This window comes from Gambusia affinis, linkage group LG01, assembly GCF_019740435.1.
Source record: "Gambusia affinis linkage group LG01, SWU_Gaff_1.0, whole genome shotgun sequence".
NCBI lineage: Eukaryota > Metazoa > Chordata > Actinopteri > Cyprinodontiformes > Poeciliidae > Gambusia > Gambusia affinis.
This window is the reverse complement of record NC_057868.1, coordinates 36,276,937-36,303,049: the sequence shown is the minus strand read 5'-3', so window position 1 is coordinate 36,303,049 and position 26,113 is coordinate 36,276,937. Positions and strand designations below refer to the sequence as shown.

The 26,113-nt window shown below is 38.0% G+C and overlaps 1 long non-coding RNA gene across 1 annotated transcript; it reads left to right on the top strand.

Annotated features, from left to right (window-relative positions):
- Positions 1 to 253: 253 nt before the first annotated feature.
- On the top strand, positions 254 to 23,538 carry LOC122829960. The gene is made up of 4 exons (XR_006370462.1): positions 254 to 409; positions 11,093 to 11,197; positions 14,561 to 14,660; positions 23,124 to 23,538. It is a non-coding gene; the product is annotated as an uncharacterized LOC122829960 (long non-coding RNA).
- The last annotated feature ends 2,575 nt before the right edge of the window (positions 23,539 to 26,113 follow it).

The following is a 26,113-nucleotide window of genomic DNA, read 5'->3' as shown; positions in this document are numbered from 1 at the left end:
TCCTCCGGTAAAATTATGTAAATAAAAAACCTTCAATTCACATTTTGTTGCAGAAGAACATGTAATCATTTTATATGACTAGCTCAGTTGGAAAAACTATTGAAAAATTGTTATTTACAACAAATTAACCCGTTGCAACTAAATAAATTTGACTGAAATATTATCTTAATTTAGAGCAGTGATGCCAAATGAGACTACAGCAAAATTGACATCACCAGGTACCCATGACAACCATTATTTAATGGCATGCCAACTGACATGTTTAGCTGCAATGCTACAAAAGAAGCTGTTTTTGTACCATGATCAACAACAGAAATAATCAGAGTTTCCTAAACTCCTCCAGGACTTTAATTGGAATTATGTTGTCAGATGACTGTAAGATTCAGCCTTTCAGCAACAAACACTTCAGGTGAGTCGGATGTAAATGTGGAAAAGCACTTTCCTGTTAAGTATAGTGGGCTGTTATAGAGCATAGCACCAGAAACTTTAAAATACCAAAACACGTAATAAAAAAATCAATCATTTTACCAATAATTTTTGGTGAAATGTTTATGTGTATATTTTTATACTGTTGTCAACAGTGTGCAGTTAAAGTCCTGTTAAAATATTCCTATTATGCAGAGGATTTTGACAAAAGGCTATCAAAGAACCATGTGGCATTAACTTCCTAATAAGGTTAATAATTTTCAGAGCTATTAGGTAATGTGTAAAATTTCAAATGTTCTGCTTTGGAGAATGCCGACAGCCCTTCGTTCCACGTCCCCCATGTGGCCCACCATCTTACGCCCTTGATCTGGAGGCCCACACACTGACAAAGTGACAGTGACATTAACAAGCCTCTGCCCAGGGGGCCGGCTTAGTAGCCCTCACTGCTTCTCGTTAGCCTTGTTAGAGAGCATGTGTTGAAATAAAAGTTCCAGGGAATCATATCAGCTTTCTATTGTGCCAACACAATCTTTTTTAATGTCAAAATTGTCTTTAAATAAATGTAAATTGATTAAATATGGAAATACCTTGCCAGCTCCACATATTTTATGCTTTCATGTTTGTTTAATGCTGCATAACCAGAAATACATGTGACCCTTAACACATTTAACAGTAAGTTAATACATAGTTAGTGAATCAGTCATCAGCAGGTGAAAGACTGACTTTATTTCTTGTGAAATCAAAAATAATCCTTAAGTTTCCTAAAATGCAAAAACTTACATTTCCATTTAGTTTTCTTTGGAACTTTTGATTGACTAAGACAAATGTTTTGCTCTAAACAATTTCCCTGAAAAAATTCAAATTTGCCATTCTTATCAGTAACATATCTCAAAATGACTGAAAGAAAAATGTTTAAATGACTCAAATGCATTAGCAAAACAAATCTTTTGGTGAAAAAACATTCATTGTGTACGAATAAATAATAAAAACATAAAGGCAATGTGGAGAAATTTCAGAGTGTAAAATTCCTCCATAATTACTCTTCCTACTGCACAGAGCTGGCCTGAAACAGAGCTTAAAAAAACTTATACTGTCATCAGTTTTTGTTGTGTGAAAAGAAAAAATATGCATAAATGCTGATAGCTCCAAAGAATAATCTTTTATGGATCTGCAGCCTAAGTTTATAGGTTTGAGTTAATCCTGAGATTATGTACTGTATGTGCTGAGATAGCAGAAAGCGCCAATTAAAACTCTGCATCCTTATTTAACTGATGTTTAGATGAAGTTACAATATGAATCGTGTCTTAGAGCATTTACCTGTAGGAGTTTTGTGGACCTTTTCTGAAACATGAGGGTCACAATGCCTGCCTGGTCACAAGAGCATGTATAGGGACAGCTAACAATAAACAGATAGATTGTTCAGCTGGTACTGATGTGTCAAAACACATTCACACAGTTACACCACCACCAGAAGCCAGAAACATTGAAACACAACAGGGTTGATCCATAATTTTATGATTCACATATGGTGTTCTTAATATATTGTCTTTCTTTAATCCCAAACTGGTCTCTCCATTCTCCTCTGACCTTTCACATCAACAAAGCACTGTACTCCACACAATGCTGAGGATCATTTAAATCCCATTTCTTCCACATTGTGATGATGGGTTTGAACTTTAGTAAGCTGTTCTCACCAAGCAAAGAAGGATAAATGCACTGGATTATTGTTGTGTGATTAGCTGAATCACTATTTGTGTTAAAATGGTAGTATTATGTATTTATGTATAGATTTATGTATTTTCCAGGCACATAATGCTATTTTATAGCACAACCAAGTAACTATGTTACTATGTTACAGTTGCTATAAAATTGCTTTATATATCAAATTTGACTTAAAAGAAATTTGACTTTGCCTTGAAAGTTTGCATGTGCCTCTTGACTTTAAATATTGAAGAGTGTGTGTTCATACAAAGCTAGTTTCAAGCATCGTGTTAAATTTAATCAGAAACATACCAAAGATCTATTTTTGCACTTTAGTCTTGTATAAATCCTTACTCTCTGTTATGCTTTTGCACCTTTTACATTGCACTAACCCTCACTTGGAAAGACGTGTGAAACACAAGATAAATTTCTTCATGGGTTTTAATCTATTTCTACATTAACCCATTGCTGCTGTGTTTGACCTGCGGGGTTTCCAACATAACCCTGTTGTGTCAGCTGGCAGATTCATGTGTCATCTGCATCAGTGAAGCGAAGACGGGGCTACATTGGGTTGTTTGTTGATTTGATGGGGCTGCACGGTGTGGCCTGAGGAGATGGCCGCAGAGTCGTCATAGGCTGTATGGCTAGGTAATAAATCACCGGCATGACAGGAATGGTGGCCTTTACAATGTGACAAACCCTCACACAACAGGTTTAATGTATGTGCAGACAACCCAACAAGCAATTCTACAACATATTAGACAATCTAATAATTGATGTAGCAATGAACCACAGCTTATTCTATTGACGCTTACCTTTTTTTTCATCGCTCATTTGTTTTGTCAGTTAAAAGACAACAGCCTGGCAGTTAATAAGAATTTAATCACCAAGAATGTTTCAATATGTGGCTGTTGTCATGATTGATATCACACACAAAACAAATCAATAAGCCTAAGCATCTCATTCCCTAAGATACACTATCTAATCAAAACTATCAATCCTACATGTCCAAACAGGTCTGAAGTCATTACTAGCCTGCAGAGCCCAGAGCTATTAGTGCTGCCGCTACCTAGTGAGCTGAGCAGAGTACCTCCAACATTAGCGTGGTCAAACACAGTTAGAGCTGCAGAATGAATGAATAGCTGGGCTGCGGAGCCAGCAAAGTATGATCTCACTAATGGGTCATGGTAAATGGACCAGATATGGGTGTGATGGGCTCACTGGCCTGCTCTCTGATCCAGAGCAGTGCCTATTTCACAGTGTCTGCCTGGGACCTGGCTGCACTCACTCATCGAGATGGAGAGCTCCAAACAGGTACCAAATTTCAGGATGGGGTTTGTCTGAGGTCCCGGACCAATCATTGGAGGCAAATAGGGAGCTGTCTATCTTTCAAAGTTGTGAGGGAGCTGATACAGCTTTTTATGTGAAAATGTGTCTTCAGTGACCCTTGAACACTTTAGATCATTTAACCCTCGTGGCCTCACATTTGTTTTTAGCCAGCACCACTTGCAGAAAAGCTGCTCACCACAGAAAACTTTGACGTGCCTTTTCAGACTTTCATGACTTTCTTTTTGTCAAAATTTAAGTCCCTGGCTTTAAAATTGTATTTTTCAATTGCTATCCATTACATTTTAATTTTAATTTATAGTCTATGTTTAAATAACTATTTCTTAGCTAAAGGGTTTTGAATTGGTGTGTTTTCAAAAGATGTCACAAGGATGTTTCTTTTGATTGAACCGTTAGTTCCCCAAGTCAAATAAAATCACTCATAAGGATAACTGTGAACATATGTGTTGGCAGACTGAGTGTTTATGAGCAAAATAATCCTGTGTTTCATTTATCTCAGAAGTCTGAGCCCAGATCTGGGAATAATGCCAAATCCAGGTAGAGCGCATTCTGAAAGGCAGACACAGTGTTGGAGTTGTTAATTATTGTGACATTAACTACTATTAGCAAGAAAAGCTGACAACAATATGCTTCTCTACATATGTTCACAGCCGAACTTACAATATTATACACCGCACCAGTTTATTGTGTGAATGAATAGTTTAAAGTGCAAATAAGTAGTTAATTATCACCATACTCAATATTTGGCAGCCCGTTGGACAGTTTTTGGACATCTTAGTCCAGAATAGTGGAGTCTTAAGATACCGCCAGGCTTCTGGGAGGGGACCCTAGCTTGAGATGAAGAGCCACCCATCCTGTCTAAGTCTGGAATTAGCTGGATGAGAGAGTAGTTTTTGTTCTTTACATACACAGACACACATATATATCCACTGTGATGGAAAAATTACAACAAGGTCACATCTGATAGTCATGTTATATGAAATGCTTATGAACTGTCACCAAAAGAGCTATTTGGGTTACATGTAGAAAGTTGGAAGTTGTTTTCTACAGCTGCATCAGAACCAGGCTGTCTCACCTCTTGTTGTTAATTCTTTATCCTTGGTATAAAACTCATGTGTTGTCTCTCTTAAATCCTAATCGAGGTTTGAGGTTGGTGTTTAGTCCAGGTCGGCACCTTAACTCTGTTCATTGACGTCCTCGGATGTTCAGTCGAGGGATCCGGGTCACTGCACCAAATTGTTGTGGAAAAAATTATGGAAGTAAATATGTGCCATCAGAATTTGAATAAAAAATACCTCTGAAATTTGAATGTTGTATATTAGTGCTTACTTTTTCAGTATTAAAATAAATTCAGAATATATTTTTAACCTAAAAAAAATTTCAATGTCATTATTTTTGCAGTAAAAAAAAATTCGGTGTAAATTTTTTTACATGGTTGCAATTTTCAGTTATTAAAAAAATTCACATTCCTATTTCAAAGTGATCAAATTTTCAATATACATATTTTTCACAGTTTAAATTTTCAGTGTTAAAAAATTCAGCATATAAAAAATTCAACTTTTCAAAATTCGTTGTGCTCAAATTCGCCGTCTCAAATTCACCGTCTAAAAATTCGCTGTCTCAAATTCAGCGTCTAAAAATTCGCTGTAAAAATGGCCAAGGTTACTTCAGGTCACAGACATTAGCAATGGATGTCCGATTCCAACATCCACATAATCACGTGACACAACCGTCATATTGAAGAAATACCAGCATCACCCAGGCTGGCGACCATGGAGGCGAACGCAAACCCAACGGTGAGTTTAATGCTTTCATATTTCTATAGTATATTTTATTTTGTGCATGAAGTTTGATACATTATCTTAAAGCCTGATTTAAAACACGGGTTGGGCCGTTGTTAATCTTACAAATTGTAGATTTATTTGTGTTTTATATAGTTTCTATAATTTTAATGAGAGAAGAGCACAGTAAGATTGCCATCCCTTTCAGTAAAATAATGGAATCGCCCGTAACGAGACGCGATTTGTTCGGTATTTCTGTATGTCCGACAGTAACGCCTATCACATGCATATAAACATTTAGTGTAACAATAATTACAAAAATAAAACACAAGACATGTTAAGCTCAGCTAATGTGGCGGGAGCTAGTAAGGACCCCAGAACGCTTTGGACCATTGATGATGTCACGGTTGCCTAGAAACACTAGGTGCAAAAGATGGTTAGCAGTCGTGGTGAGCCGTTCTCAACCTGCGTCTTTTTAAAACGTCCTCAACCGATACTCTACCATGTCCTAGCAAAGATACAGGAGAGGGAAGACACACATGCCAGGCTGAACAGTGTCAGTGAGGATGAATGCTAGCAATTGTAAAAAAAAAATTAAGAGGGAAACTGAAGAAATTATACTGTCTCTTTATTCTTTAAAACTTATGGTACTGCAGTTTTAGTTTCTCTAGTGAAATAGAATGACACTTTCCATCTGCTAGATCCTTATTTTAATTTCTGAAAGGTGGGAACCCTACAGCACAGAGCTTTCCTGAGTAAAAGTGATCATTCTCATGAAGTGTAAATTTCTTTTTAACTAATCCTTTTTCAACTGCTACTTTGTCTTTTATATATTTTGTGACTACAGGGTAGTCAGGATGCTATTGTTGAATCTGCAAGCCACTTACTTAATTTACTAACTGAAAGACCACGGAGTGGAGGAAGAGGAGACATGATGAAATTCTGGACTGGATGGGAAAATCTGCCAGCAAGTCTGTCTGTGGAGATTGTTCGTGGAAACTACGCCACATGCTACAAAACACTAAGAATTCCTTGTCACTACTGGAATTACAACTCTTTCAGTGAGGATTTTGTAGCATGCATTTCCTCTACGCAGTCTGGCTTTGGCTTGCTTTGAGTGATTGAAAAAAAAATAAATAAAAAACAATCTACATTTAAGCTGTAGCAGTTCTTTGTTTGTGAATCAGTTTGTTAAAACAAAACAGTTTTGTTGAAATGTAGAATCAATTCAATTTTCTGATTTTGTCAGATCACAAGTTCGATACATATGTTTAAATGTGATCATATGTATTACTCATTAGAGCGACAACATTGCTGTTACTCTAATTTCTCTAGTTTTGTCAAATTCAAAACTAGAGGAACTAGAATAACACAATGTTCAGAGTAGATATTTCATTTCTCTGAGTCAGTACTGTTTGTACAGGCAGTTTTAAATATGAAACTGAAATTGTTTTTTTATGCAAAATTTTATTGAATGTACTTAGATGAGTTCATATATGCTTTAGGTATTAGAAAATAAACAACATAAGACAAAACTTTTTCTGATTCTTATAATTGAAGTAATGTAAAGCAATACAACAATGTACAAATGTACCTAATGGGTTCCTTTTGAGTAAAGAAAAAAAACAAATTACAAATTTAGAACATTTTTGTTCTCTGACATGTCTACCATAAAAGACCTGAAATTCACCTCTGTGGTAACATGATCAGCATTTTGCTTTACATTTCATAAATGGTGAATTTTTAAACTGGCACGGAAGCGTATTGCTGTCACAGGAAAAAAAATTGAGCGCTATCACCAGGGCCGGATTTAGGAGGATGGGGGCCCCTGGGCTGGAGTCAGGATGGGGGCCCCTGGGCTAGAGTCAAAAAAAAAAAATATATATATATATATTTTTTTTTTTTGGTTTTAGAGGATGAACAGAAAATGACCGAACAGTAAGTTTTTACAACTTTAATAAGCCAGTTGTCACAAACTACAAACAACTCTGAACTCTTTTCTAGAAAGACTAAACCACATGTTGGGGTTGAAACTAGAATATGATGCTTGCATCACAAAATAAAATCACTGAATAGTTATTGTTGCCTGGACTTCAACACAAACTATAAAACAGATTGAGTGCAAGAAATGCAATGCTCAAATATACTTTTACAAAGCAAAGCGAGTAAAACAATATTTATACAAATATCCCCAGCATTTACAAGTTCATATAAGTACAAGTGGAATATATCAAAACTCAAACTTTTTCTTTGGTTTTAAAGTTCTTGGTAAATAGTGGAGGAAATAAATGTCAAAAAAGTGCTTCTCTGCCAGTCAGACAGAACATGGATATAAACAATATCTTCTGGAAAAAAGAGATCAGGCATACTGTAGTTTTCAGAAAATATCCTGACCCAGGTAAGTCCAAAGTGCTGCCCTCTGAAGGATTTTTTAAAGTTTAGGCATTTGCGTTCAGTTGCGTGCTTCCAGTCACTGAAACCAGTTTCAAAGTTTGACTGAGTATTAGCATTTCTGAAAATGCGGCATGCAAAACAAAATGCAGCTCCGGTGGATGGAGAGTAGTGCAGCCACGGTCTTTCGATGTATTCACCATTTAACATCTTGCTTTTAAAGTGAGATTTGGAGAAGTGACGCTTTTGATGCTTGTACACCCGTTCTGATGCTTGAAAGCCAACATTCATATTTTGACAGCTCTCCGGTCCTCGCTCTGCCCAGTAAGCTCGCACGGACTCGTCAATTTCCCCCCAATGCGCCGGATCGGTACTGTACGGATCCACAGTCGTCTTTCCATCTGCGGAAGAAGATCCCGCTTCCACCAACTCTGACTCCACAGACGCCAGTCCAGCCACCGACTCAGTCACGGTTATAGGTTCTGGCGGGATCTTAGTGCCGGTGTTAGCATAGCTAAGGGTTTGAGGAGCGGGGGATAATAATGTTTCTGCTCCATCTCCGCTAACAGGTTTAAAAAAGCCTGTCAGTTTAGGCATTTTGTTTGTCGCCTCTTTGGCGCGATGCTCTTTTTCTTTTCTCTTCCTTCTTTTCTGCGCTCCGCTGTCATATTTCCTGTTGTCCGCCATTGTAAAATAATATTCCCTTGACGCTCCTCCTCCCCAATGCGTAAGATGCGTCAAAAGTGGACCAATAACAAGCAAGCATTCAAGATGGACGTTTGCCAGAACAAATTGGAACATTTTTCATCGGTGCTGTCAAAATCATGGTAGTCATTGATTAAATTCTGACACTATCCATTCACAAAAATATAAAACATCCTTCGGGGCCCCCGAAATGCCGGGGCCCCGGGCTGCAGCCCCGGTAAGCCCCTGCTAAAATCCGGCCCAGGCTATCACGTTATAACGTCATATGTATCTTATTAAAATGTGATAGTTATCTTGTTAAAACATGATTGCCTTTGGTGATTTTGGTTGCTTGGTTACAAACAGCCGTTTGCCGTTATTCAGCTATTGTTATTAAATAAAAATCTGAACATAAAATGTTCAGCAAATACATCTGAGCCTCCGTTATAATCTTAATAACCTCTGTCAAGGCACCGTGGGGTTCAGGAATTGGATGATGTGTACGACCAAGAACCCAGAGCAGGTTAGGAGTCATGTTGCTTCAGTTCGAAGTGGGTGATTGTCCCAGCCACTGCAGAAAGTATCCAGATCATCCTGCAGACATGGCAGGAAGACATAATGGCAACAGAAGAGGAGTGCTTCATTTGAAATGTCCAGGTATCCCTCTTCTTTAAGGTAGTGTAGCACGTCATAATAGATGCATGTTACAGCCGTCCACAGATCTCTCCACAGTCGCTCAGTCCTTCAATTATGGAGTAATAAACGATTAGAAACTGCCCTTCAAATCTCGTCATATTGAAGACCACACAAAGCTAATGTTACTATAGACATTCAAAAGCATCACATATTGAAACTTGTCATTTGTACAAACCTTTGATTGTGCACACTCTTCCCAGATATAAAACTGCTTCTTCCTGCTCCAAACGATCACGGAGTCTATCAAAAATATGATTCAGCAAAAGTTCCTTGAAAAAAGAAAAAAAACATTAAAAAAATTGCCAGTAAAATAAAAAAGTATTTTGACATCAGTAGGTCAGCATTGAGAAGTCACAGTAATCTAAATTAAATTATGATATTTAATCTAAAATAAGTTAACAGATGTACTTACAAGCATATATTTTCTTGAAAATTAGTTAAAATCAACTGAAAAAACAAAGGCGGTTGTTTATAGTGTTGCTAGGTAACAGAACGAGGTTTTAGGCAAAGTAAAAAGAATGTAAATTAATATTGTATATCAACAATTGTCAGATAAGAGAAGCAGTATTTTGGATGATGTTGTAATGAAGTCACCTGAACAATACGGTAGCTGAACAGAATGGGGTTGTGGTTATAATTAATGTCGGAAAGTGTTCACAGCCCCTCTTTGAAGCACACAAGGCAGCCATATTAGCAGTAGCATCTCCTGAAAAATTACGACTTTACTAAGACTGCCTGTCTCAGTCTCACCTAAGACAACATACAAACAACCCAGAATGTCGCCACCCATCAGTTCTCTTTAAAGATTCTAGACTTGACCCAAGTGGTATTTCTTTTTGAAATAAAACTGGGGAAATTGGACGTGGGACAGCGGGGAGGGGCTGGGGGTGCTAGGAGGTAGCAAGATGTAATATGCCGGCACTACACGGTGTAAGATTAACAACGGCCCAACCCGTGTTTTAAATCAGGCTTTAAGATAATGTATCAAACTTCATGCACAAAATAAAATATACTATAGAAATATGAAAGCATTAAACTCACCGTTGGGTTTGCGTTCGCCTCCATGGTCGCCAGCCTGGGTGATGCTGGTATTTCTTCAATATGACGGTTGTGTCACGTGATTATGTGGATGTTGGAATCGGACATCCATTGCTAATGTCTGTGACCTGAAGTAACCTTGGCCATTTTTACAGCGAATTTTTAGACGCTGAATTTGAGACAGCGAATTTTTAGACGGTGAATTTGAGACGGCGAATTTGAGCACAACGAATTTTGAAAAGTTGAATTTTTTATATGCTGAATTTTTTAACACTGAAAATTTAAACTGTGAAAAATATGTATATTGAAAATTTGATCACTTTGAAATAGGAATGTGAATTTTTTTAATAACTGAAAATTGCAACCATGTAAAAAAATTTACACCGAATTTTTTTTTACTGCAAAAATAATGACATTGAAATTTTTTTTAGGTTAAAAATATATTCTGAATTTATTTTAATACTGAAAAAGTAAGCACTAATATACAACATTCAAATTTCAGAGGTATTTTTTATTCAAATTCTGATGGCACATATTTACTTCCATAAAAAATATTATTTCCAAGCACTGTTCAGGTGAAATCACTCAATCAGGTTTATTCATGTATTTTGCACAATACAAAGTTTTTCATCCAGACCTGCTTCATTACTGATTGTCCTACAAACTCTCTGTATTGTGCACAATATATGAATAAACCTGATTGAGTGATTTCACCTGAACAGTGCTTGGAAATAGTATGTTTTCCAAGACACCACACACATTCATTCATGGCTAAAACCAAAAAAAAAATCAACTATGTCAAAGAAATAATGACTTCATGAAGCATCTTGTTATTATGAACAGCTTCTGGAGGAAAGATTCTGGCTTAAAATGATTTAATGAAATGAAATGCATCTTTATTCCCTTAGATGGAAGATTCCTAACTCTACTCTTGAGAGTAGCTGTTGCTTCCGGTTGTAGATACTTTACCAACCCTCAAGACATCTATGCACATCTGTAATTTCATTTCTGATCTCTGTCTGCCACAGCTCTGCTGCATTGAACTGAAGCAAAAGTGGGGATGAAAAAGGAAGAGAGGATTTGTTGTCAAGGTGCCATCTAGTCTAAGCCCCCCACCCGACACGAAGAGTAAGGTAAGGGAAAGAAAATGAAACCTGGCTGTCTTAGATGGAGTGTCTTCTCAAAAGGACATGTTGCAGAGTTTCTTTTCATCATCAGATCAGAGATTTCTCAGGTTGGGAATCGTTAGGTTGCGCTTACAGCAGAGAGAAGATGAGTGTTAAATATTTTTCCATGAAAGAGTGACTATCTGTTCCTTTCCCAAAGTCACAAAGTCTATCCTTGATGCCGGGGCTCATAAGAGACTCACATTCCCTCCTTGTCTGGCATTAGCAATTACCGTCTCTGAGGAAAGGTCAGGAGATGTTTTTAAAATGCGACCCAGGTCTTTGCCTGACTGCTTCACTGAAATGTTGTCATACATTTATTGGGAATCCAATGAGGCTCCTGCAAGTGGTGCAAAGTAGAAAGGCGTGACACCCTGACATTTTATAACCAAAGGGGAAAGGCTGTCAGAAGACTTTGTCTCGCTCTGTCCTTTCGTCGCTCATTGTATAATTCCTGTAGTCTGATCATTTGGAACGAATTTGCAAGTAAAGGTTTTGCCCTTTTTATTTTAGAAGGAGAATTTTATTTGAAAAGAAGGAAATATGTCTCGAAGTGGCTTAAACCCAAAGAAAGCTTTAATTTATTTTCCTATTTTAAATAGATGCTAATATAAATGACTGGGCTAAATGTTGATAATTGACATAGATAATTAAACCTACAGAGGCAGTTACAATTTAATCAAGAGAAGAATATTAATTCTTAAATTACTTTAATTTTAATAACAGATCATTTTAAAAAGTTCATTAGAAAACAAATTAATTTTTATATTTAATGCAAGGTAACACTACCAAATATTCTGTTTGAATTATTTGACATTTAACATTACTTACACATGTTCAAATTGGATTTTATATGACTGGGCAACATAATTATGAACAAAAAATTATGATCAAAAGGATTTCAGTTTTTCAACAAACAAAATTCTGAAAACTTTGACATTCATTTGAAATTTACATTTACCTTTTCCAGTGTTAAAGGTTGTTATTGTCCAAACTGGGACTTGAGATTGAATGTCATTTTAGTTAAAAATGCAATTAAGAGTGAAGAATCAAGAAAGATGTCAATCGAATGAACCGTGTTTCCATGACTGTAACCGTCCAAAGGTATATTTACATTATTCAGCTAATATTAAGTATTCATTAAATTAAAGCTGAGATATTTATGTCAAAAATATTAATTGCAGCTCATAATTTTTTGGACTTTATTCCTTTAAGTCACACCGACTCTTTGCTGTATTGTGAGAGCTCTCAGCTTGCCCTCTCTGCTGCATTTTGGTTTTAACGGTCAAATTTGTACGTTCACTTGTGAGCCTAATTTACTTCACCCCTCAGTAGTTTATGCTTTGTGACATCCATCTTACTTAAAATGGTGCAGCCAGCCAGATCTCTGCTGTATTAAGATGTCAGCTTTATTACACCAAACGCTAGGATGCAACAATGATTCATCCTGTTTATGCGACTCCAGACAACTAGAGTGCAGAAAGAAAAAGAAACATTGCAGTCATAGTTTATCTTGTTGGCTTTTTGACCGAAATAGAGAAAAAAAGTAAATAAATTATAGATAGAAATATTATTTATAGTTTAAATCATTATGCATCAGATTTTGTCTTAATTTATCCCAGGAGAAAAAAATTGTTCTTCTGGATTTTTTATTTATGTTTTATATGAAATTGTTCAGTCTTTAATAGAAAAGTTTATACTCAATAGGCATCTTAATGAAATCCATACTGAACTTAAGAAAACACAATAAAAACAGGAAAAATGTCTTTATATGAGCGTTACTGTTCATCTAATTTAAAATGTCAAGCTTTATAAAAGCATTTTATGCACTCAAGGCTAAATTGAAAATAAGAAATATTATTGATTCTGAGAAATGTATTTTCTTTTTAAAAACTGTATTGTAGTAAACTGTATTTCGTCCAAAAAACAGCTTCTGCACTGTAGATACAGTTTTCCATTCAACACACACAAAACATTTGTCCCAAGCCCACAATTATTTTGTGGATCATTATCACCGTGACTGCTTATGGATCGGTCTTGGTTTGTTTTGTTTCCAAACTTAGTAAACCTCTGCACAACTTTGGAGAGATAAGAGCAGAAGAGCAATGGCAGAAGCAAGCTGCATCATTTGTTTAGACTCTAAATGATAGTCTTTCTGACTGGAGACCATGGCATTTATTTGCTTTGGATACCTCATCATGCCTGTGTATCTCTCTATTCATTTTCTAGCATACCATGAACAATAACAGGGTGGCCTTGAGCTGGGTGCAGCAGCACGTCACCTTTTTGATACTTTTTTTTTGTTTTTTTTTCCCAATTTTTCTTTCAGACATGTTTTGCTCTTCTTTTTCAATTTTAACGTTTTGCAGCAGCCTTGGCTTTTACACCTCTTTAAGTGTCAATCTTTGCCGGCAGCACTTGTAACCTCATAACTGGGAGCTCCAAAGATAAATGTTTAAAGTAAAATCTACACAAAGCCAGATAGAAAGCCAAACTAGCGACACATAAAAGAACTCTTGCTGGCATGTTTGTGATGATAAGGGCTTGGACTTAATTCAGAAAGTGAAACTCATAGTTAGATATATATTTTAAAGATTCATTGTTGTTAATTTTGCTGATTTTGGTTAACAAGTATCAAATCCAAAATTATGTTTCTCTAAAAATATGAACACTATATTCTGTCAATTGAAAAACATTTTTGATTTTTCCATTTTGTAATATTTCTCTGAAAAGCATCTCCAAGCTGAATGCCAGTGAAGGTTTGATGTTTGAGGGGCGAGGTTTACTGAATGTGGCTTTGAGTTTATAAGGAAAACACTATACATAAAAACAAACTGCTCTAAGGTTATAGAATTACACATAGAACATCATAAAAGGACGAAATTCAAGAAAAAAAGTAAGAAAGATATCTCAAAGTTAAATTAACTACATGTCCTAGAAGCAAACAACAAAACAGGCCAGAAACGAAGCCCAATTGTTAGGAAAGGGAATGAAAGTTCTCACACAAATAATTGAAAAATAACACCCTGATTTAGAGTGTGAGCAACAGCTAGAACCCTGAGAAAGACATCTTTCTGAGAACTATTCTTCGGAATAACAGGGACATATGTGTGCAATTTCAGAGCTTTCGTGAGCAGACATTGGAAGAAAGAGAAGCTGAAGCCATTTTCACTGTCAGAGTGCTCCTTGTATTTTCATCAGCCTGCAGTGTGATTGATGACACCTTAAAGCTTCTCTGACCTTTGGGATTGATTTATGGAGTTTATTGTACACTAACTTAATGTTTACTTGTGAATTTATTTGCCCTGCATTGATGTGTGCTATTTGCAGGGTTCCGATTTCAGCCTCTACCGATGACCTTGGATTGTTTATTTCTGAATGACTGACGGTTCCCCTTGCCCCGAGGTTTCTTCTGCGAGATGTATAACTGGTATAACTTCTATTTTAATTCTATTAAAGAAAATATTAACCACTCACATCTTTAAACAGAAATACAACTTCAGTATTGGTTCATGTCTTCAGCATATTTAATGTTTTTACTTTTACTTTAGTTATTGACAACTTGAAATCAAATGCTTTTAAGAGCTTTACATGTACTGCATATGTTTTATGGCCATATATTATTCATGAAGACATTTTAAACTTGCTATTCATATTTAGAAAACATTTTTAAACATACAACTTGTATAGTTAAAACATTTCAGGCACACTGAAATCTGCCTGAAATGCCATATCAGTACTTTTCAGTATCTTACCAGAATATGTTAACAACTGAACATTGTGCATCTTGTTGCATCTGCAATACCAACAGCAATACAATAACTGACTTACAGTGAAGTCTGTAAATGCAGTGTGACCATAATGAGGTTTGACCCGTGGCATGTGGTCAGTGTGTTGGGTTTAACTTTGAATTCTTTGACGACCAAATCAGAGGAGTGAATTAACAATCTGCTACTGCTTCCACTGCAGCCACCAATAGACCCTATTAAACTGCCACCATAAGCATAAACCATGACCTCCTCAGGGGAACTTTGTGCCTGCTCAAAACAGTCAGGGAGCTCTCATGCTCTGTCATACGTAATGTGTACTCTGCTGTGCTCACACTATGCAACAGAACATCTCTACAAGACCCCTATTTTTTTGGATTTGACTTTCCCTACAATCTAAAAAAAGACAAAAAGTACTGACCTTTGAGACACTAAACATTTTGTCACACACAGAAGTACACTGGTTGACGCCATATTATTAAAAGCTCCAGCAGTAAAATTGTAAAATTAAGATACAAACTTTGCTAACTTTCTTAGGATACTGTTGGTATGGGCTGTAACACTGAGTGCAAAAACAAAAGGATGATGTCAAAGATTGTCAATAAAGGCAAAATATCCTTATAGAACATAAACAAGAGAAGAAAAGTTGAGCACAGAAGCGTCAGCGTCCTAAAAATACAGAAAAATTCTTAAACTGATAAAGTTTAGAGGATAAAAACATAGAACCTTGGAAGAACACTAAAACATACCATACAAATCTAATCCCTGCACAAAACACTGAAGATGATAAATAATACAAGAACAGGAATATGTGGGGGAGAAAAAATAGTTGTTGGTTTTTGTCTCTTGTTTGATGCTACCTTTTATATTTTGTTCAATTTTTCTGACCGCTGCACATTTTATGCGTACACAACTAAGTTGACAGTGTTATGAAGCTCAGTATGTGCAGAGGGTAAGTTTAGCTGAGCGAACATAAAAAACACAATTCCAAAGGGAATTTTATGGAACGAGGATAAACCAAAATACAATGTCCATAGATTCCCTGTCAGCTAACCTTAAATCAAAATTTATTTTAAGCCATTAGTTTTCAGTTTGGTCACAAATTATGAGAAAATTTATATTTATGTTCAAAAATAACAACATCAATTATCTCCAGAACTTAGCCAATTATTAAACTGTCCATTAATGTGTAATTGAATCTCTATCTAAATATGAATGCCCTATGAAGGCCTCAGAGGTTTGTAAGAGAATACAGTGAACAACTGGTAATCCAGAGACAACAAAAAACAAAACACCAGCTTTAAATGAACAATAATAAACACTGAACACATTCAGCGCCTTAACATCTGCCTGTCACTGTGCTGCATTTTAAGTGGATTTAAAAAGGCTGGACTGAGGTAAAGGTCAAACAAGATTGAATGAACCTCTGTGCAAAGTCTCTTTTTCCCTCTTGCTTCATCCACTCCTTTACAAATCTCTCAATTTAAGCTAAATACTTAGTATTACAAGTCTGCTGCTGGTTCTTTGTTTCTGAAGAATATCTGCTCCATAGTTAGACATTCAATAAAGCTATATATCTTTTCTCCTGCTCTGCTCCAGTAACCCAATATTACAAAGGTAATAGCTTGTTACATTTTCTATAGTTGTAGTTTTATTTCTAAAACCATAAGTGATGCCAACCGATAAAACAGTCTTCTCTTGCTCTGCTTTGTTAGGGAGACTCCCACTTTTTCCATGTTGTGGATTTCATTGACAGGGCTGTCTAGCTGCAGTCCAAAGCATAATTTATATGCAAATGACTAATTAGAGGATGTCTACACCCATTTCTGGCTAAAGACAATAGTGGATGTCAACCTTGTGCGTCAGGATAGACATTTACAGTGAGAGTATTTTAAATTTTAGAAAAGACAATAATGTGTGCAAAAATAATACTCATGCACATTTCCATCTTTGCATGGTCTCGTCTCATGTCTTAGTTTTGTGCATCAAAGCTATTTGTTTTTAGCAAATTTTCCTCTCTCTGGGAGCTAAACAGAAAAGGTGGCACCAACATATTGCGACCATTTTACAGTCTGGAAGATGGTTCAATATAAAAATAAATAGTACAACAATTAACAAATTATTTGAAGATAGTAACTAATATTCTTGTGTTACTTTTATTTCGGAAACACATTTTATGACCGGAAATTTATGACAGAAACCATTTAATAAAAGGTTTTAAATTATGTCCGCTGTGACCAAACCTGAACGTACATTAACATCAGTCCCGTTATGTTTAAGGTGCCTTACAAAGTGTTATATCCCTAAAATGTGTCCAGGCTTTGAAATGTTTAAACCTCACACTCTACCTATTTGAATTGAATTCCTTCTGCGAGTTTTCTTGTTCAGTTGTCTGTAACATCCTGAGGAAGTGTAGCTAAAGTGACATTTGATAAATTTCTGCTCTTTTGGCAAATATTTCAATAAGATTCAACTGTTAAAAAGTCTGCTTTCTTATTTTTAGCTAGTTTCACCACAAAGTCACATTTAGTTTATGGAAAAAGCACCAGTCTGAAAATAAACAAAAGTAAACGAACTAATAAAAGTTTTATTTAAACAATTTTTTTTAAATCCACAGAATTGTTGATAATTAAGGAGGGCAGTCAAATTATTATATTAAAACATAAGATATGGACACCTGTGACTTATACACAAGGGTGGCCTGTGTAATTCCTTTTCTTTCTTTTCAAAGTTAGTGGGTTCTGAAATTACCGTAATTAAAACCTATTTTTTGTGAGCCCAAAATAATTTATTGATCCAGCTTATTAAATACATCAACTTACATCTGGTTAAACCTAATTCAGGCATAAATCGTTCACCATAAAATTGTCCCAGCTAGCCTTTTGTAAACAAATAGAACATAAAGGGTTTTGCAAAACTGCCCCCAGGCACTAGTTTTTAGCCAGCAGAGCCAGAAAACAAAGACCGTTATCTCATCAGCTGGATCCATTGCTGATCACACTAATCACGACTAAAGAAAGTGGATGGATGGAAATATATGTGTCCGTTGTGCCTGGAACAAGACTTCGGCAGGTGTTCGGTTCCTCTGCCACCTCTGATGCCAGTGTTCACCCACTGCCCATTTCTATTACAGCCTGAAGCCAAAGAAACAGCTTGCGAGGCGCTGGCCCCTGATCCCAGCACATTAGTTTAATGCCTAGATGTGTGGAACTGTTCCTGACTGCCTCCCCAGCCTGGCACAGCAGCCTGCCACACACACCCATACACTCCCCCCACACACACACACACAAAGGTTTGCGTCATCTGCAAAGTAGCATCCTTAAAATTCTGCTTGACTCTATATTTTGTAGCTTCTGGCATCCACTGTGGACAGCTGTGTCATGTGGTAGAGATGTGAGCATTTGGCATAGATGTAAAAATAGCAAATATACGTCTTTGTGTATCTGCACTGCTATCATTTTTCCCTTTCCACTATGTGCTGAATTACTCCAGATTTATTTAGTTGCCATTAGCACAACATGTGCTCATAATTAGCGTTCTTTACCCTGAGTAAACAAGATCTATTCAAGTTGATCTGAGTAAATACACAGCATGTTAGGGAGATGACCAATTGTACCCTAAAAATAAGCTCATCTTTCCTCATAGAAGCCATCAGAAGGAGACCAATGGGGCAACCGGCAGCCCATCTGTCTCTGTGTCAGCACCTAAGTGTCAGTGCTGAGGAGATGCAATCTGTTCAAGATAACCTGCCAGCGGAAGAGAGCAAATAAACATCTGCATGTATATTTATACATTATATCTGGGCCTGCAACCCTGATGAGCGTTAGGCGGATTTGATTCGAAGCCAGAGTTAAAGCTTATCATCTGGTGAGATCCTTTCGTCTGTCATATATGTGGCTTCACCTGGATTTGAACAGATGCATGAGCCACAGAGAGTCGTGATCCAAGGGGAAACTTATGGGCTGTCAGTAGAATGGGAAACACAAACTCTAATCAGACTTTTTTTCCACCAACAGTTGGAGTGGCTATGGAGTTAGCATCAGCATAAGAGATGTATAATGAAAAAAATGTAGCCAACTAAATACTTTCAATAAATTTTGTAAAAACAATTAGCTCTCCAGTTTGAAAGAAAATAAAAATATTGACCAAAAATGTCTGAAATATGAAAGATTTTGAACTGACTGCATTTTACTAAAGTTGCTGTTTTTTAAGAATTGGGAATTAAATTAATTTTGAATAAAATATATTTAATTTTTCCTCAGTGTCTTCAGCGATGTTACCCGTATAGATTTAATTTATCTTTGTTAATTATTAATCACCTCTTCAGTACTAACCCACCGTTTTGTTTTCTTCACTCTCTGCCTGCCATGCCTGTTTTCATTTCCTCCTGATGTCTCACCTGCTCTCTGTTTGTTCAGCCTTGTTGGCCAGAGTTGTTCAGTGTGCCAAGGTGAGAAAAATTTGATTAGTGCAGTCAAAGCATCTCTTAATAATGTCATTATCCTTTCAGTTCCTCTCAATTTTGAAACATCTGGATAGATTTCAGATGTAGCAGGGTTTTTTAAAAGAGCTGCTTGTCTTAACTGCTCATCAAATTGCAGATATTACAGTATCAGATATTAAGAAAGAAAATGACAGATTATTATTTACTTAAGGCAGTTGATCTCAAGGTGTGATGATGAGAGTATAAGGAAGCAGCTGCATTCAAATTTTTTCCAAAGTATTAGCCTGTCATAGTTATTTAGGTCCTACTGTTGATCAAAAGATGCAAATGTGTACAAAAGATCTTGTGTGCTGGAAGATAAAGGAAACAGAACCAATGAGTGTGAGTTGTATCAGAAGATAACAAACCTAAACCAAACTTAAAAGCTCTTTCCAGACATTCTTAGGATATATTCAAATCTTTCAAAACCATCTAGTGTTTTTTTAAATCAAATTTACAGTTTTTCTGACATTAAAATTTAGCATCTTATATTATATTTCTGTACTGCTGCTCAATAGCTGAGTTAAGCAATTTCAGTCCCCAATCTATCACTCTACCACAAACTATAACTGAAAAAGAAATTCTGTTTTTGTGTGTGAGTTGATGCCTTCAGGACTGTGACAAGAACAACTGGGTTCATGCACCACCTGCCAATAATGTTAACAAGGACCCAGAGCTGCACACTGATGTGTCCTGTTCCAGGACCAGAGGGAACGCTGAAAGTAATGACCATATCTTTCCCACATGGTGTTTGGTTCGTAGGAACCCTGGCCGCAGGTTGCACTGCTGAGCAGTTGGCAACACAGAAACAGAGTGAATGCCTTATATGTGCTTACAAAATTCCTGCATTTTAGGCACATCAGCCTGCAAGATTCAAACTGATTTTGACCTCAGCTGGTCATAAAATGTGCAATGAATCCAGAAAACTGGCTTTAAAAAAATAGCAAGTTTTCAAAATGGTTTGAAATAAACTTGAGCAAGGCCTTATTACCTTTCTGCTTGATTATACACAGTTAAAAACTGGTAATGGGAGAAACAAGCTATGCAACATTTTTCAAGAAAATGTTTCTTAACCAGGAACACTGCCTCGCTAAAGGTTAGTCATATCATTTCACGGTGTTTGGGCGATTTAAACACAGTCACTTTATACGCTGTTACGGTATAATAAGGAGGAGAGGAAATGGTTTGTCAGCCTTTGATGGAAGTTGTGTATTACTCAGGGCGATGGTTGTTGTTTGTTTTCACACATTATGATGAGATTAATGCAGCTCGCTCAGTCAACTACATAAACTTTAACATTTAATACTTGGAACAAAATTAGCAGGAATGAAATATGTGGAGGTAAGCATCCCACACATGAGAGCTAATCAGCTATAATGGGCAGGTTTATTGTACTTATTGTGGCAACATGATCCCTGAACTCCAAGCGCACAGCCCTCTGTAAAATGATAATGAAATTGGTGTAAAGACATTTTTAAACACCTTAGAGAAAAAATAGCACCTCAATAAGCTTCTCCGTGTAACAGGTACCATTAAATGTCACCTAAAAAGAGAATAAGAGAATAAACAGCATCATGAAGAATAAGGAAGAATAAAAGTTGTGGAGAAGCTTAAAGCAGACTTAGATTGTAAATAATATCCCTAACTTTACATCTCAATGAGATTTAATCCGTTAGCTGGCAATATAAAGCATACTGCAGCACATCTGGAAACCTACCGGCACATGATTATCCATCTAAACCGACAGGTCAAACAGAGCATTAATCAGAGAAGAAGCAGCAGTGGTGACTCTGGAGGAGCTGTAGAGAACCACAGCTCATGTGGGAGAATATTGATGTCAGTTATTAGTTATGCACTCACAGATCTGGTTCAAAGTAAAAGGTATGCAATTCATTAACATTTTTGAAACTCATGCATCAATAACATGTATTGAAGATTTTGTTTGTAATATTCTAAAATATGAAATTCATGTAAATAATTCTCGGAAAGACATTCTCTCCAATTTCTCTCATAAGCTGCACAGAACTCTCTCTGGTGTCCCATTGCTGCTTGAAAATAAAAAAATTATTCAATTTCTGATCTTTGAGCGGTGACCTTGGTAGGAATGGATTGCTCTTTTTCTTGGAGCACATATATTGATGAAATAAAAGCCTACTTACAAGCAGCAAAGTTCCAAAGTGCATGAAGTCAGAACAAGTTTGCGAAATGTGATTTGATAAGCGTATTTAACAGGCGATTGTGGCTTCAATAGTCAATATAACTTAAATACAACATTTTTGGGAGGTGAAAGATTTTCACTGTTTTCAGCAGGCTCTCATTGGGAGTCTGCATCAAACTGTTTGTGTGATATCTAGTACCAACATCATGTTAAACAACATCTTAAATATAAAAAGATAAAGGCCCAATGAAAAGGAAAGACATCGGTGATCTTGACACAGCTGCAAAAACACCATGTTAGCTGAACAAATATCAGACAAAGAATGAATAATGACTCAGCGCTTTAAGGTTGGAAAGACTGTGAGAGAGATCTCACTAACTGTGACAAATATTTTTAAAAAATTGGTGATATCCATGAATATATTTGGTCTTTAATTGAAATCATCACCCATGTGCTTAAATTTGAACTTTAAAGTGATGTTATTTGGACTGAACACAAAAACAACCAAGCAAATTATATTCTACTTCTTCATACAGTGGGCTTTGGATCGTAAAACAGTTTTGCTCTCCCTTTATTACTGAGAGCACTCAAGGGTAAACTGTTTTTCCTCAGACGAGTGTATGTGCACTTTAAGATTCCACAAACACATCACAAGGGTGCAATCTTGGAAAAAGGCAGTAGTAATAACCCATAACCAAGGCTCACTAAAAGAGCAGGATGACCCACTGATGAGAATATTACGTGGTAAACATCAGGACGCTGTTATGTTCTACATGGGGCTGAGATAAAATGTTCACTCACAGTATTCACACTTTGGTAACTGCAGAGAATTAGGACAAATTCTCTGTTCAGTAACACAACTTAGGACCTTTGAGGGCTTTTAGTACATGTTGTAATTATAAATCACTTTTTCTCATTAATTTGGGGTTTTGTGCTCCATTAGCCTGTGGTTATGAATGTTGTACTTCAGTAAAAATGTTATTAAGCAAATAATGTTTGCTCAGTGTTTGATGCAGCACTACTAGAAAATAATTGTAGAATGAACGAAGAAATGGTTTTCACAATAGTTTACACATAAATATCTGAAAAGTGTGGCTGACATTAAATCCACTTTACCCTAATGCCTAAAAATAATGTCTAGTTCGATCAATTGTGTTCAATTCACCAGATTTAATTTAGCTATAAATGCAGCTGTTGAGTAAATCCTGATTTTCTGTTAAATCTACTTAGGACCTGTGTAGCTTTTCAAACAGTGTTGCATTTATAAATTACTTTTGCTTATTAATTTGAGGCTTTGGCTCCATTAGCCTGTGGTTACAAGCATTGGAGTTCAGTACAAAATGTATAAACCGAATAATGTTTTCATAGTGTCATGTAGGATTCGACTCATTGCCTCCCGGGGAACCTCTCTTCCCTTCATTACAACAAGTACTTTCATTACTGCAACTGAAGCTCTAATGGGTTTTTCTCTCTTCTCCCTTCAAGGCTGCTTCCATCCACTAATCCATATTGACATCAAGTCTGCAGGAGATGGACAGCATGTTAATCTTCAGTGGCCCTGTAACCCTTCATCACAGAGTGTTGGGGACCAATGGATGCAGGTTACTCACTTGAACAGCTCCTCCAACCCCAGACGACCATGTGACCACTCATCTTCATTTCTTATCACTGTTGAGGCACTCCAGGGGAACTAGTTTATCCATGTGTTAAAAACACAATGCATACTTACAAGCATGCTTCACTGCAGAGCCTGAAGTCACAATTGTTGGGTGACGAGTGCTTTCATGGAGCTGCAGTGCTGTTATCTATTAGCTTTAATGTCACTGCATGAAAAACAGAAACTCCCCCATTCCTGATCTGTTTTTCTCCAGAATATTTTAGTGTCTAAATAAAATGAGAAAGTAAGAAAATATGCTGAACATCAAAGTACAAGTTTTATATTTACTTTCTTCCCTGGTATTTTACTCAATCTATTATCACACTGAAACCATAAGTAATGTGTCCTCAATTCAATTTTGGGCCAGTATGACTCTATGTGACTCAATAACGTTTTAGCCTAACATGGAGGTAATAATTTCTGAAGGTGGGTCCATCTGTTATATTCATCATTTACATGGAAAGGCTTTGGTTTACAAGGTTGGTGTAATTTTCCAGCTTATTTGCTGTTTTGGCAGGAAAAGCTCATCCAGATAAGGTTGATGTTTTTATCTTAAATGATTTTGAAACAAAAACATGTTACACATAGTGATACATCAGTCATCCAATTTGGCAGATTTTCTCTCCTTTTTTAACCAACTAGTCTACTAAAGAATCTGATTACACTCATGTCGGTAATTCAAAGCAAGAATTTCTAGTATAAATAAAATGACAGTGACATCGTGGGAAAATTTTTTTGCTGCAGTAGAAATTTATAAAATCCATTTTCTTCGGTCCAATCCATGCAGCCACACATAAAATGTAAAGGTCATGTAAATCAAAAGTGACACAGGTACTCCAGACATTAAAGGACGTGATATTTCACCAAATACAGTTAATCTCAATAAGACTTACATGACATTCTCTTGCAACTCATCAGCATATATGGCGAAATATGAAATAGATTGCAGCAGCTTCTAGAAAAGAAATCAGAATTTCTTTTCAGAAATTGTGGGTGTGTGTGGTACCATCAAATACACACACCTACACACACACAGGTTATATGTGTGTGTGTGTATGCAGTATATTAGAAATGTTACACTCTGTGCCTCAAAAATGTGACTTCTGTTATTCTTTTTTTTATGTCTAAGCATCTATTAAAAGATCAGGAGTAAACCCTCATCTTTTTCATGCAAAATAGTGAAACTAATAACAAAACTTTTGAGCCATGGAAATTTAATTGGTACATCTGATTTATCTGAATGTCATGAAGTGGTGTGTTGGTGGCGGTGAGGTAAACGCAGCGGAACCCAGTTGTGTGGTGATGAGGAGTTTAATGAGAAAAACCAAACAGAAAACAGTCCACAGACCTGGCAGCACTGCTGAGCGGAAGGCTGAAGCTCACTACAGGTAGCAACAGGCTATACGAGGACTCGACATACATTCACGTAACAAGACGTACACAGACTGACACTGACGTAGCAAGACGTAGGACCCGACGAAGACAGACACACACAGGTGACACTAAATACACAAGAGGTAATCAGGGAACGAGACACACCTGGGAACTAATCACGGGGAGACAGGACAACACAAAGACTCAGACACACAAGAAAACTAGAAATAAATACACAGAACACAACAGTACCCCCCCCTTAACGGGCGGCTCCCAGACGCCCAAAAACTGAAACACAACAAGGGTGGGTGGAGGGGAGCTGGACGGGGGGCCAGAGTCTATGGAAAAAACGAAAAACAACCTATCAAATAGGCGGAGACACTAGGGTCCAAAGTCCAAAAAACAAAAACAAACAAACCCAACTGGGTGGGCGGAAACACAGGAAGGCAGGAACCACGGAGGAGGTCAGGGGGCCGACCTCGGCGCAGGAGGCGGGAGCCACGGAGGCGGTCCGGGGGCCGTCCGCGGCGCAGGAGGCGGGAACCACGGAGGCGGTCCGGCGGCCGTCCGCGGCGCAGGAGGCGGGAACCACGGAGGCGGTCCGGCGGCCGTCCGCGGCGCAGGAGGCGGGAACCACGGAGGCGGTCCGGCGGCCGTCCGCGGCGCAGGAGGCGGGAACCACGGAGGCGGTCCGGCGGCCGTCCGCGGCGACGAGGAGTCTCTAGAGCCGCACGGGGGCGGCGACGAGGAGCACAAGGAGTCTCTGGGGCACGGCAGGCGGCGACGGAGCACAAGGAGTCTCTGGGGCCGCAGGCGGCGGCGAGCACAAGGAGTCTCTGGGGCGCCAGGCGGCGGCGAGAGCACAAGGAGTCTCTGGGGCCGCAGGCGGCGGCGAGAGCACAAGGAGTCTCTGGGGCCGCCAGGCGGCGAGGAGCACAAGGAGTCTCTGGGGCCGCCGGGCGGCGTGACGAAGAGCACAAGGAGTCTCTGGGGCCGCCGCAGGCGGACGAGCACAAGGAGTCTCTGGGGCCGCCGCGTGACGAGAGCACAAGGAGTCTCGGGGAAGCACTAGGAGTCTCGGGAAGCACTAGGAGTCTCGGGAAGCACTAGGAGTCTCGGGAAGCACTAGGAGTCTCGGGGGGAGCACTAGGAGTCTCGGGGGGAGCACTAGGAGTCTCGGGAAGCACTAGGAGTCTCGGGGAAGCACTAGGAGTCTCGGGGAAGCACTAGGAGTCTCGGGAAGCACTAGGAGTCTCGGGGAAGCACTAGGAGTCTCGGGGGGTGCACTCGGAGTCTCGGGGGAAGCACTCGGAGTCTCGGGGGAAGCACTAGGAGTCTCGGGGGAAGCACTAGGAGTCTCGGGGGAAGCACTAGGAGTCTCGGGGGAAGCACTAGGAGTCTCGGGGGAAGCACTAGGAGTCTCGGGGGAAGCACTAGGAGGCTC